This window comes from Ovis aries, chromosome X (genome assembly GCF_016772045.2).
Source record: "Ovis aries strain OAR_USU_Benz2616 breed Rambouillet chromosome X, ARS-UI_Ramb_v3.0, whole genome shotgun sequence".
Lineage (NCBI taxonomy): Eukaryota > Metazoa > Chordata > Mammalia > Artiodactyla > Bovidae > Ovis > Ovis aries.
Window position 1 is genome coordinate 99995169 of NC_056080.1, and position 14124 is coordinate 100009292.

The 14124-nt window shown below is 48.4% G+C and overlaps 1 long non-coding RNA gene across 2 annotated transcripts; it reads right to left on the reverse strand.

The window, feature by feature from the left end:
* LOC114111441 (uncharacterized) lies at window positions 1-5901 on the reverse strand. Of its 2 annotated transcripts, XR_003587479.3 has the most exons (4): window positions 5769-5901; window positions 4973-5066; window positions 4540-4621; window positions 1-3976 (listed from the first exon to the last, which is right to left on the reverse strand). It is a non-coding gene; the product is annotated as an uncharacterized LOC114111441 (long non-coding RNA). The 2 variants fall into 2 exon arrangements; XR_006058341.2 differs by having other exon boundaries at window positions 4973-5901.
* Between the last annotated feature and the right edge of the window lie 8223 nt (window positions 5902-14124).

Consider the following 14124-nt stretch of genomic DNA (forward strand, 5'->3'; position numbering starts at 1 on the left):
TTTTCCATCATACACATTTTATTGAAAAACACAATTTTACAGATTCAAAATATTTTACACAATCTTCTGTTCCCTTCTGACAGAGTGGAACAGTGTATCTTCCACTTGCCAAGACTGGTGAGATCAGCATAGCAACTGAAACCATCTGCAAACAAGGCCTCTGGTTATATTCCCTACTGCAAATGACCACAGAGAACTCGCCATAAGGGCACAGGTATTGGTAAACTATAAGCGAGCTGGAGGGTGAACAACGGCTCCTACTTATTCCTTTTCCTTGCAGTACCTTTGGCACAAGTTCCACTGAACGAAGTTCCCTGTGGCCTCAGTTTGGCCAGGGTGTCACAATCACAATTTGCGGGGACAGATACCTGGGGGTGGGGGAACGTGGTATCTCATGTTAGGATATTGGAGGGCAAATACAAAGTGACATAAGAAACAAAGGTTTAACTATCCCCATTGACAAGTGAGAGCAGGCTTTCTCCCCTCCCTTTGCTTTAGAAGGTTTACTTTGGAAAACTTGTCAGTTCTTTCTCTGTCTCTTTGCAATATGTGGAAATCGTTTTAGAAAGCTCAATAAGCCTCTTGCCAATTTGACAACCCAGGAACGCTTCTTTAAGGACCTGGAAGCAAAAATCCTTGCGAAGGGGGAGAACTAGGTAAAGAGGGAACAACTTAAGCAGTTGAAACCAGAAACTGCTAGACCTTCTGGACAATCAGAGAAAGAAATGACTATCAAAGCAACGCACCAGAGTCAATAGAGCTGCAGGAGAAGATCATGAAAAGGTGAGGGCAGGCAGCATCTCAGGAGGATTACAGCATCCTCAGAAGCAAGAGGTGTTCCTTCTCAGAACTCCCTCGGGTTATGTTATTGTGCAACGGTATAAAACATTATAAACAACATTAAATGGTGCACAGAAAGAGCAGCGGTGGCAAAATGATCTCCTGGGAGAGAGGCCCACAATTCACTGGGAAGATGAAATGTGAAGACTTGATCCGAATATTAATGCCTCATCTTGAATAGAGGCCCACATCCACTCACTTCACACATATCCGTGTGCTTTACTATCTTCTATACCACAGTTATGGCCACCCAATGGTAGTGTGAGGGAACAGGGCCAGGAGACAGGAGAAAGAGCCCTGAACCCACAATGTCCACCACAATTTTCACACCAAAACCCTTGTCCTCGCCACTGTCAGTCTTTCCGTATACTCTCAGAGCCTCCTGCTCACAGCCCTGCTGGGCCCACATTTCCCTCATCAAGAGAAAGCAAAAGCCTGAAACGGGGACACCATGGGACCTTTTCCCTCCCCAAATTGAGCTCCCCTTTCCCCTCCCCCACTCCAGTAGCACACCACCACAAACAATGCAGAACTGTCTCTCCACTGTTTACCAACACCACCTTCTTCCTCGAGATGCAGGGAAGGTCCCCTTGAGGTAATGTCACCCCCACCACCACCAGGAAGACCCAAATGGAAGAGGAGCCACCAGTAGCCAGCCTTTCTGCTAGAAAGGCTTTCCAGCAGATACACAGTGGGGAGAGACAGTACAGCCTCCGGGTGTAGCCCTCTCCAGCAAGAGGAATACAAGGGCTTCATCCTCCAGCTGGGGCACCTGACTCGGGAGGTTCCTGGACATCCAGGCTCATCGGCATATGCCCCGGAAGAAGCAAATGGCCCCCGATTCACGCACAGTTCATTGACAAGACCCATCGGACCTCTTTCTTCCAACCAACGTGCAGAGCGTGCTCAGTGGGAGAGTGCAGAAAGCGAACGTGGAAAGTTCCAACCACATTCCTACAGACTTGGGACTCCTCGGGAATCCCAATGTGCCCTCGCTCTGCACAATGGCACAGAATTCTGACATCGGGCTACGGCCAACTTCTGCCCCAGACTCAACATTTCCCATGCCCCACATGCTGCCATTGCCAACATGCGCCTTCCTTAGGACTTTAGCAAGGCACCTGAGCTGTGTGGGTGTTGAAGGAAGAAGTGTCTGGCTGCCATATCAGGAGAACACAGCAGCAACAGCAGCTCACTTTCACGTGCCTCTTCATGGCCACAGGTAGTCCCAACAGAAGAGTTGAGCGGTCTACGCAAACAAGTGCAGTCAACATCAGTGGGCGCCTCCCAGGAGACGCCCCAGATTACTGCCCTAGGCCACAGTATAGGAGGGGAAAGGTCACCTTTCCTGAGCCGCTTTCGACAGCCTAAGGCAGTGCACAGACGGAAGCAGGAACACAAGAACATCTCTAACAGCGAAGTCCAAAATTCTGAGGAAGGCTGTAGCATAGGGTAAAGCCTTCATCATCAAAGTCTCCCCTTGGCCAGGAAGTAATCCACTCTCATGTCACACTCAGCGATGTGCACTATTACCTTCAGTCCCCGTGCTGCAGTGATCCCAGGCAGTACCAGGGCTTGAGAAATAGGCAGCAGACATCTTGGACCACAGAAAGCCCGATGCACCTTTCACACTGAGGGCCTATGTCCTCCTGTCCAGCTTTCTCCTTGTGCTCTGAGAGCAGCTCCATAGAGGGTCACTCTTCCCAGCCCCTTCCCCACCTCTAGGCTTTAGGCACCCCAACCAAGGTCCTTATGTAGTCAGTCACTCCACCTTTCCTGATCAGGGAAGTGCGTTCCCCTCTGAGCCTCTAATCTCTACAGTACTTCTCCTGAAAAGAACCGACAATCAAGAGTGGCCTAACCACTGCTCACGAAACTCACTTAGTTCAAGATTAAATTGGTACAGCTACTATGGAAAACAGTATGAACGTCCCTCAAAAAATTAAAAACAGAACTACCATCTAGTCCAGCAATCCCACTTGTGGTATGTATCCAAAGGAATACCTCCCACCAAGAATTTATAGAACATTAACATTCCCACGAGTGAGTAGACATTCACTGAGGTGCTGTCTCATGAGCCTAAGTGACATGGCTGGCCTAGGAATGAATTCCTGGGAAGGAACCAGCAAGCCAGATTCCACCTCAAATTCAGAAGAGGATTACCTTCTCTTTCCATGAGAGCCCTGATCTGTGAGACTGTCACCAGTTGGAGAGTCACCTTTTGGAATCCTCAACCTTGTGACTTATTTTTAAGTGCCAATACACAGCAGATTTACCTATTAAACCATCCATTTAGGTGTTCTTGACCCCTGCCTCCAACGAAGTCAGCCAGGTTCACTTTGATGGGCAGTGGGAACAAGTGTGTATGGAAGGGGAAGAAGGCCTCACGGTTATCCTCAAGTTTCACAACTGTTTTGACTAGGAAATAAGCCAGTTTTGATCATCGTCATGTCACTTGGTGAAGGCACATGCGCCTAGGACAGGTTTCTCTAAGTATCTCAGGCTTCAGGTTTTCACTGAGTAGGAAACTATCACCACCCCCTCTTTCACAGCTTTAAAGGTAATTTCACCAATTACAGGGATAACCAAAGAGCCCTTAAACATGCCCTCTAAAGACTACACACTTTAGTTTCCAATCACAAAGAAATGTGGATTTCCTTTTAACCTTCGGTGAATGAAATTCAGGTTCTGTGATGCCTCCTTCCGGATAAAACCCGTGCTAATAAAGCAACAGAGGAGCCCGAGGTTTCTATGAAACTGGAGGTTAGAAGTGTCTCTGAATGCACCGTAGAAGAGTTCATATTTCTATTTGGCGCGTTTCCCCACCCCAACTGTGAAAACTCTTCCGCACATTTTCAACAACTTAACCCCTGCCCAGGAAAGAAGTAACGTTATACAGACAACGAAAGAGAGGAGACCTTTCCCACACTGCCAGTTAACAAGCACCTTCTTGGTGCCTGAACTTGGTGCTGAGCCACATCAGCTTCAGCATAAGGCGTCAGAGATGGCCAGAACAGAAAGTGGCTCAGGGCAAGGCAAGGTGTGAGCTGCTGGGCTACCTCTTGGCATCATAGCAGGATTAATGAGGCTGGTTTCCAAAGAGCAGCCCAGTAATATCTGAGGAAATCTGCTGGCCCTGTGAAAGGAAACAAACGTTTGGTTGAAATGGGGGTCTGGACAGGTAGGGAGACGAGCTAAATGAAGCCACAATGTTCCCTTCCCTCTTTCTGGAAACGGTGTACTAATTCCCTCCGTACCTCCTGCGTGCTGAGCACTTTACAAAAACCACACAAGAGATATCCCCGAGAGCAAGGTGTCATTCCCATTTTGCAAATGTGGAAACTGAGGCTCAAAGATGACAGTAAGAAAGGGTCAGACTCAGACACTAAAATTTATTTTGAATGAAACACGATGTATTGTCTCAGCAACATCTGCAAAGCAAAAAAAAAAAAAAGAAAAAAAGAAAAGCCCGACAAACTGTGGAAGGGTAAATATTTAGTCAAGTATTGACCTGCATATTACTTGAATTGTTAGCCTACACCTCCAGAACCCCTGCAAAGTAAAGGCCCACCCGCTTACAGAGGGGATAGACTGGCAGACTATCATTCTCTGCCGCTCACTTGGTGTACAGGCCTCATCTTTCTCCCCTTTCCTAAACAGAGCTGGCTTTATATTACATTCAAATCCATGTTCCCCTACCTGAAAGAAAACAGCACTCCCACAGCCTCTGGATTCCTGAAGTTTGTTTTTCACAATCCCATCCAGTCCAGCCTGCTTCTGCCTGGTATTACAAGTGTTTTCCAAAAGGATAAAAAGACAGATCAGAGCTCTGATGTGAGGATGGCAAGATCAGGCTTTCTGGAAATGTGACATTCTAATAAATTCAGTCTGTCTGTAAGAAGGGCACTCACGGTGAACTGGAAAAAGATGCCACTGACTAGTTGAAGGCATCGATTATAAACCTAGTGTCTGAGCAGCGCTCAGGGAGTGATCCTGACATTGTTGGAAGTTCCTGTCTTAGAGACTCAGGGAAGACATTTCAACACCATGTTAAATAATGGTACAGCTGATGGGATGGATGCTACCCTCCTCCCAGCATCTGTGGCCCCACACAGCATAAGGTAGCACTTACTCATCTGGCAGGTCTGGACAGCTAATTCCGGGTCCACTCTCTTCTCATTACAGGCCCATAGGCTGGCCAGTACTAGATTTGTCCATCACAGGTCCTGAAGGAAACAGTGATTATACAGATCTACAAGGAGACTTGCTTACAGATGGACAGCCGAACACAGTTGCAGGAAAATTAGGTAACTTGGAAGCTCGTAACATGACTGGCTGGGGCAAACTTCCCTTTCCCTTATCCACAAAACACCAAGGCAGCCAAGGGCCGTCAGCTGTCCTAACACCGCACGCGATCCCTCAGAGCCTTACTGTCTCGTTTCACGTGGAAAATAACAGAAATACCCTCAATGGTTAAGAGAGGTCACAAAAACGGCCAAGATCAACATTTGGACCAATCCCCGGCAGCGATATATCCACCCCAAACGCCCTACAACAGAAAGCAGAATCAGCTCCATGGCGGCCGCCAGTCAACCAGGCAGACTGTCCGGCGCCCCCACCCACCCAGCCGAGCGCACCCGCCCTTCCCTCACTTTGAGCCGCAAACACTACAAAGCATTAAGACCATAACTGGGATGGAAGCTTCGAGACCCACATTTAAACAAAGAAAATCTTCCTCAAGTTTCAGCATGCCGTTACAATAATGCCCCACACCAACCCCCCCCGGAAGTGCCTGAGAGGTCTTCTCCGCCATCCACCCAGGAGCCCGCAGACACGTCTGTCAAAGTGTCCATCAGGACACGCCATCTACCCGACTCTCCAACTCACACCGCAGACAGCCAAATACGAGTAAGGTTAGTAAAACTTACACCTTTACGATCTCCGGAAAGGGAGCCGCCACGTTAAATCCTAACCGAGGAAAACGGTCTACGGAAGCACAATGCAGACAGGCACGAGCTTAGGCACGAGCTTAGGCACGCGCTAGGGCTTCCTCCAGCTCTCACGCCCCCGCCTCCCAACATCGTCATTGGTGGGCCTGCGATGATTGACGGGGAGAACGGCCATTCCTCTCAGGCAGGTCTACTGGCGGGAAACTGGCCATTTCCCAAGGCCCAGCTGACGTCAGGAAATCTCTGGTCGTATTCCTGCGTCTTTCTATAGCCGTGTCCATCCCTCAAGGCCTAGCTCGACTTCTTAGGCCTTTGCACATACCTTGTGCTTTGTTTCTTGTCATCTTAGACTTTGGAAAGCATGCACATTCAATTTACCCGGGCCTAGATCAATTACCTCCCCTCCAGGAAGCCTTCCAAGTTTTACTCCTTCCAGGCAAAATGTGAGTTCTTCATATTAGATACGGACATGGAGATGTATCAGAGCAGAGATGCAGAGGACTTGTCTCTGACCTCTGGGGTCAGATAGTACTGGGCTGTGCATGGTGTGAGGGACCCAAGGTTTGCACCTGGATATTTTGCAAGTGAGTTCAGGTTGCAGACATTTGGGAAGACCAGGGAACACTGACAACAGGCTAACTCTTAGAAGCTTGCTAGGATTGGCACGACCCTTTTCAGGAAGTTCATATCCTTTCCTGCTTTTCTATCTGTGAAAATCTTGTCCTTCCTACAAGGCCCAGGCATAGATCACTTCCCTAACTCTTTTCCTGAATTCATGTTCCCACCCCAACCACAAGAGTTATTCCTCCTATTGCTAGAGGAAGAAAGATATGAGGAGTTCATATCTCTGCTGCAAATGTCCCTAAGCTTCACAGTTATCCAAGGTGAGACTGGAAGCCCACTTCCTTCCAGGAGGCCCCTTGCTGCGAGGTTTCTGCACCTGCTCGCAACTTGTGAATTGTACAAACAAGAGGGCACAGTTCCCCTAGGCCTGGCTACCTCGAGTGTTTAACTCATCTACCCTCTACATGGTGTGTGGACCACATAGCCACGGGGTCCCTTAGCTGGACTGCATGGTCACAGTGCACACTGCTCCTAGGAAAGATGATCTAATGCTAGCACTGTCCCTCCCATGGGAAAGCTCACTTGAGGCTTCGTGGTGTGCCGTGTTATGCAGCAGTCCATGATGCTGCCCTGCCCACTGTGACGGCTAATTTTAGGTGCCAACTTGACTGGTCATGGAGCGTCCGAATTAAACATTATTTCTGGTTGTATCTGTGAGGGTGTTTCTGGATGAGATGAGTATTTGAATCGGTGACTTAGCAAAATAGAAGGGCTTCCCGATGTGGGTAGGCATCATCCAATCCGTTGAGGGCCCAAATGGAACCAAAGCAGAGAAAGGAAGAATTCTTCCCTTTTTCCCTATCTCGCTGCTTGAGATAGAACATTTCTCCTAGTTTTCTCCTTCTCTTCAACTAGGATTCACACCACCAGCCCCCTGGTTCACAGGCCTTCAGACTTGGACTGAATTATACCACTGGCTTTCCTGGCTTTATACCTTGTAGGCAGGAGATTGTGGAATTTCTCAGCCTCCAGAAATAGGGAACTAAACGCAAGATAAACCTCAAGATATATACATATATGTATATATGTATGTATCTATGTATATATATAGGCTTCCCTTTTAGCTCAGTTGGTAAAGAATCTGCCTGCAATGCAGGAGACCCAGGTCTGATTCCTGGGTCAGGAAGATCCCCTGGAGAAGGAAATGGCAACCCACTCCAGTATCCTTGCCTGGAGAATCCCATAGGCAGAGGAGCCTGGCGGGCTACAGTCTGTGGGGTCACAAGAGTCAGACACGAGTTAGTGACTAAACCAACAGCCAACATATAGATAAATAGACAGATAGATATAGATATAGATAGATAGATAGATAGATGTAAAATGTCTCTTATTGGTTCTGTTTCCTTGAATACCTCTGACTAATAAACCTGGAATATCGCAGCCTGCTGCAGCTGTTACACTTGGCTTCATAGTCCTCAACTAGAACTCAGAAGAAACAGCAAAATCAAATACATGAAAATTAGTTCCAAACTATGAGTGAGGAAACTAAGATACCAGAAACAAACAGCCAGACATTGGCCCAGAGGGGTTTCTTTTCCAGTAGGTTAGCTGCTCCTTTGCAAGCCCCGAGAAAGCCTACAGGTGAGCTCTTCTAGACCTGGGCTTGTTAGGTGAGACTCTGACAAAGATCCAGAGGGCAGGAGAGCTGTTGCAGGCCTTGTCCAGGAACCAGTAAAGGATGATTAATCCACGTGGGGAGGGAAGACAAGCAAGACTGGGGCCGTCGATGTGAATCCTGCCCCAGGATCTGCCGAGTCTTGCCCATGTGTTACTAGGCTTGTCCCTCTGACTGGCGTCAGCAGATGGATACACGCTGGACCCTTTCAATCCCTGGCACACAATGACCACTACCACACAGGTCCTATCTTTCCGATCACCAGTGTCTCCTCGATCTGTGGTCACCATTCATTCTTTTTATTTTATTTTTCTCTTGTCTCGCACAGTTTATGGGTTCTTAGTTTTCTGACCAGGGACCGATGCTGGGCCCACAGCAGCGAAAGCACTGAGTTTTAACCACTGGACCACCAGGAAAGTCCTGCCTTTCATTCTTGTCTCAGTTATACTTCATTCCACATTCATGGTCTGTCTGAAGAAAACCATATCTTCTTACCTACTGTGTACAGTCCATGGGCTTGAGGTATGCTCTTGGCATTCCTATCACAATTATTCCTCCTACCAGCTGAACATCCTTCATTGTTTTGTGCCTCAGTTTCCTAATCAGTAGAGTGAGGATCCTATAAGAACTGTGCCTTCAGGCTGCCATGACCCTCAGTGAGTTCATGAAAAGCATTTAGACCAGTGACTAACACGCACTAAGCTTTCATGAAACGACAACTAGGACTGTTACCTTATCACCGTGCGTGTCTCTCGTCAAATACAACGTCCTTTCCGGAGACTTTCCCATGCTAGCTCTGCCGACACTGATCTACTTTCTCTGATTTTTCTTCGACTTACCTTCACGTAGCCTAATCCACATCTTACAACGTATTGGCCAGTTTGCCGGTTGTTTTGTTCCGCAATTATTACCTTCATCTATGCTAATGTCTTTGTTGACTTATTAACTTGCGCATGTCTTCATCTATATGTCTTGTTCTTAAAACTTTTACCACCAGTTTCCAATTCATCAGCTTAGTTGCTCATTTTCTCCTGGTATCATATAGCTCAATATAGAGCGCAACACATATGAAGATTCTATAGCACATAAGGGGACACTGAAATAGTACCTTTCATTAGGAGAGCCCCCGTGATATTCGATATTCCCCATGAGAAGGTCATAAACTCCCTTGTCCACTCATTGGTTTTACCAGAAGGCACAATGCGGGTGGTGCCCTGATAAGAGGAATTGGCAAAAATGTGCTGAAGATTTGGTTGACCGTATCAGGCCCGTCTGTGAAGAAAAGATGCACCAGGCTGAAATGTGTGTTGCAAGAGAGTTGACGCGGAACATGGGCAAGAGAGGAGGCAGTTTAAAGGATTAAGGAGGAGCAAGTGCACAGGAGCAGGAATGTGAAAGAATATGGCCTTCTCAGGGAAGAACGCACATTCTGGCCTCATGGGAGAAGAGAGTTGATGATATAAACTGCAAAAGATAAAGAGAAAAGTTAAGTGGCCCATAGCAAGGACACATGGGTTGGACGTGGTAAAGTCCATTAAGATCCAACCTGCTTTTCTAATCTACCATTTTGGTGTCAGTGTGCAGAAGAGATCAAAACAGAGGGTCAGCAGAAAAAGGCAGACTGAGCACCCCTCGCGGCCTCACTCCAACATCACGTGAGTGCTGCGTGTGCACGAGGCCGCCCTGTCTGCTGCCACGTGGAACAGGGCTGTGGATATGTGTGCCGAAGACCAGGACGGCGACATAGCCGGACAGGCAGTGTATGCCGCCATCAACTGCATGTTGGACCAGGTCAACGCCTGTCTGGACCACCTGGAGGAGAGGAAGGACCACCTCCCTGGCCGCCTCCGGGAGTGCTTGAATCTAGCTGGCAGACACATCTTGAGACCCAGCAGCTGCTCAGGAGGCCCCAAGTGATTGGCAGCCCCTAGTGGAGCCCTCCAAGGGCCCCGGGGCCAGGCCTCTACCCTGCCTGCCTGAGCCGGGCTCTAGCCTGAGCCCTCACCGCCTGGCTTAGCGAGGCCTGCAGATGACCTGGGGGATCGGCCAGCTTAGGCCATCTTTCTGCTACTTCCCTTTTGCATGCTTGGCATGCCCCACCACCTGGCATTCCCCCCCCGCCCCGCCCCCGCCCCGTGATCAGGTGTGGGCCTTGACCCACCCAACTTGCCTACCTGCCCAAATCCTGGATGCTCCCCTCTCTGCCTAGGTTCATGAGGCCGATTGAGAGTTATCTTAACATTCTCCGAATGTGTATTCGTGCACCATTATGCCAAGCGAATGGCTATTCCATAAAATGTTGTCTGCAAGCTGCTCTACAAAGGGGTTCTAAATTTACTATTAGAAATGTTATGCAATGTATGGAGAGTTTTTTCTTTTTAAGCACAAACCAATTCTGCCATTCAGTTACCTTTTGGATTCTGCCCATTCATACTCTGGTAATGAGTGTTACATAGGAAAAATCCCTAATAATCAAGGGACTGCATTCTAATACAAAACGGACCAGGAGCTTATTGTGTGCTTCCAGATTTTTGTTCCCAGGACTTCTCATGTTCTTCAGAACCATGCTGGGCCACTCCTCACATCCTCACCCAGAGCAGGAACGGGAGATATCCCCATCACCCCTCAATATCCAGGCAAGTATCTGTCATCCTCATGAAGTGGCCAGAAGGATCACTTCACCTAGAAAGATGTCAGATTACCTACCATCCTTCTTACCTTAAGAAGGGGGAGAACTTCAATTACGGCCCGGAGACCCCTCACCCTGCCACCCCACGCCCCTGTCATCAACGCCCCAGATTACTGAGCCCAGAGTCCCACTCGGTACCTGATGTGATGCACACGCAGAGCCACATCTTCATTGGTCACGCTTGGAGTCGTCACAAATAATCACATTCACAAGTCGGAGCTTTTCCATCATACACATTTTATTGAAAAACACAATTTTACAGATTCAAAATATTTTACACAATCTTCTGTTCCCTTCTGACAGAGTGGAACAGTGTATCTTCCACTTGCCAAGACTGGTGAGATCAGCATAGCAACTGAAACCATCTGCAAACAAGGCCTCTGGTTATATTCCCTACTGCAAATGACCACAGAGAACTCGCCATAAGGGCACAGGTATTGGTAAACTATAAGCGAGCTGGAGGGTGAACAACGGCTCCTACTTATTCCTTTTCCTTGCAGTACCTTTGGCACAAGTTCCACTGAACGAAGTTCCCTGTGGCCTCAGTTTGGCCAGGGTGTCACAATCACAATTTGCGGGGACAGATACCTGGGGGGTGGGGGGAACGTGGTATCTCATGTTAGGATATTGGAGGGCAAATACAAAGTGACATAAGAAACAAAGGTTTAACTATCCCCATTGACAAGTGAGAGCAGGCTTTCTCCCTCCCTTTGCTTTAGAAGGTTTACTTTGGAAAACTTGTCAGTTCTTTCTCTGTCTCTTTGCAATATGTGGAAATCGTTTTAGAAAGCTCAATAAGCCTCTTGCCAATTTGACAACCCAGGAACGCTTCTTTAAGGACCTGGAAGCAAAAATCCTTGCGAAGGGGAGAACTAGGTAAAGAGGGAACAACTTAAGCAGTTGAAACCAGAAACTGCTAGACCTTCTGGACAATCAGAGAAAGAAATGACTATCAAAGCAACGCACCAGAGTCAATAGAGCTGCAGGAGAAGATCATGAAAAGGTGAGGGCAGGCAGCATCTCAGGAGGATTACAGCATCCTCAGAAGCAAGAGGTGTTCCTTCTCAGAACTCCCTCGGGTTATGTTATTGTGCAACGGTATAAAACATTATAAACAACATTAAATGGTGCACAGAAAGAGCAGCGGTGGCAAAATGATCTCCTGGGAGAGAGGCCCACAATTCACTGGGAAGATGAAATGTGAAGACTTGATCCGAATATTAATGCCTCATCTTGAATAGAGGCCCACATCCACTCACTTCACACATATCCGTGTGCTTTACTATCTTCTATACCACAGTTATGGCCACCCAATGGTAGTGTGAGGGAACAGGGCCAGGAGACAGGAGAAAGAGCCCTGAACCCACAATGTCCACCACAATTTTCACACCAAAACCCTTGTCCTCGCCACTGTCAGTCTTTCCGTATACTCTCAGAGCCTCCTGCTCACAGCCCTGCTGGGCCCACATTTCCCTCATCAAGAGAAAGCAAAAGCCTGAAACGGGGACACCATGGGACCTTTTCCTCCCAAATTGAGCTCCCTTTCCCTCCCCCACTCCAGTAGCACACCACCACAAACAATGCAGAACTGTCTCTCCACTGTTTACCAACACCACCTTCTTCCTCGAGATGCAGGGAAGGTCCCTTGAGGTAATGTCACCCCACCACCACCAGGAAGACCCAAATGGAAGAGGAGCCACCAGTAGCCAGCCTTTCTGCTAGAAAGGCTTTCCAGCAGATACACAGTGGGGAGAGACAGTACAGCCTCCGGGTGTAGCCCTCTCCAGCAAGAGGAATACAAGGGCTTCATCCTCCAGCTGGGGCACCTGACTCGGGAGGTTCCTGGACATCCAGGCTCATCGGCATATGCCCCGGAAGAAGCAAATGGCCCCCGATTCACGCACAGTTCATTGACAAGACCCATCGGACCTCTTTCTTCCAACCAACGTGCAGAGCGTGCTCAGTGGGAGAGTGCAGAAAGCGAACGTGGAAAGTTCCAACCACATTCCTACAGACTTGGGACTCCTCGGGAATCCCAATGTGCCCTCGCTCTGCACAATGGCACAGAATTCTGACATCGGGCTACGGCCAACTTCTGCCCCAGACTCAACATTTCCCATGCCCCACATGCTGCCATTGCCAACATGCGCCTTCCTTAGGACTTTAGCAAGGCACCTGAGCTGTGTGGGTGTTGAAGGAAGAAGTGTCTGGCTGCCATATCAGGAGAACACAGCAGCAACAGCAGCTCACTTTCACGTGCCTCTTCATGGCCACAGGTAGTCCCAACAGAAGAGTTGAGCGGTCTACGCAAACAAGTGCAGTCAACATCAGTGGGCGCCTCCCAGGAGACGCCCCCAGATTACTGCCCTAGGCCACAGTATAGGAGGGGAAAGGTCACCTTTCCTGAGCCGCTTTCGACAGCCTAAGGCAGTGCACAGACGGAAGCAGGAACACAAGAACATCTCTAACAGCGAAGTCCAAAATTCTGAGGAAGGCTGTAGCATAGGGTAAAGCCTTCATCATCAAAGTCTCCCCTTGGCCAGGAAGTAATCCACTCTCATGTCACACTCAGCGATGTGCACTATTACCTTCAGTCCCCGTGCTGCAGTGATCCCAGGCAGTACCAGGGCTTGAGAAATAGGCAGCAGACATCTTGGACCACAGAAAGCCCGATGCACCTTTCACACTGAGGGCCTATGTCCTCCTGTCCAGCTTTCTCCTTGTGCTCTGAGAGCAGCTCCATAGAGGGTCACTCTTCCCAGCCCCTTCCCCACCTCTAGGCTTTAGGCACCCCAACCAAGGTCCTTATGTAGTCAGTCACTCCACCTTTCCTGATCAGGGAAGTGCGTTCCCCTCTGAGCCTCTAATCTCTACAGTACTTCTCCTGAAAAGAACCGACAATCAAGAGTGGCCTAACCACTGCTCACGAAACTCACTTAGTTCAAGATTAAATTGGTACAGCTACTATGGAAAACAGTATGAACGTCCCTCAAAAATTAAAAACAGAACTACCATCTAGTCCAGCAATCCCACTTGTGGTATGTATCCAAAGGAATACCTCCCACCAAGAATTTATAGAACATTAACATTCCCACGAGTGAGTAGACATTCACTGAGGTGCTGTCTCATGAGCCTAAGTGACATGGCTGGCCTAGGAATGAATTCCTGGGAAGGAACCAGCAAGCCAGATTCCACCTCAAATTCAGAAGAGGATTACCTTCTCTTTCCATGAGAGCCCTGATCTGTGAGACTGTCACCAGTTGGAGAGTCACCTTTTTGGAATCCTCAACCTTGTGACTTATTTTTAAGTGCCAATACACAGCAGATTTACCTATTAAACCATCCATTTAGGTGTTCTTGACCCCTGCCTCCAACGAAGTCAGCCAGGTTCACTTTGATGGGCAGTG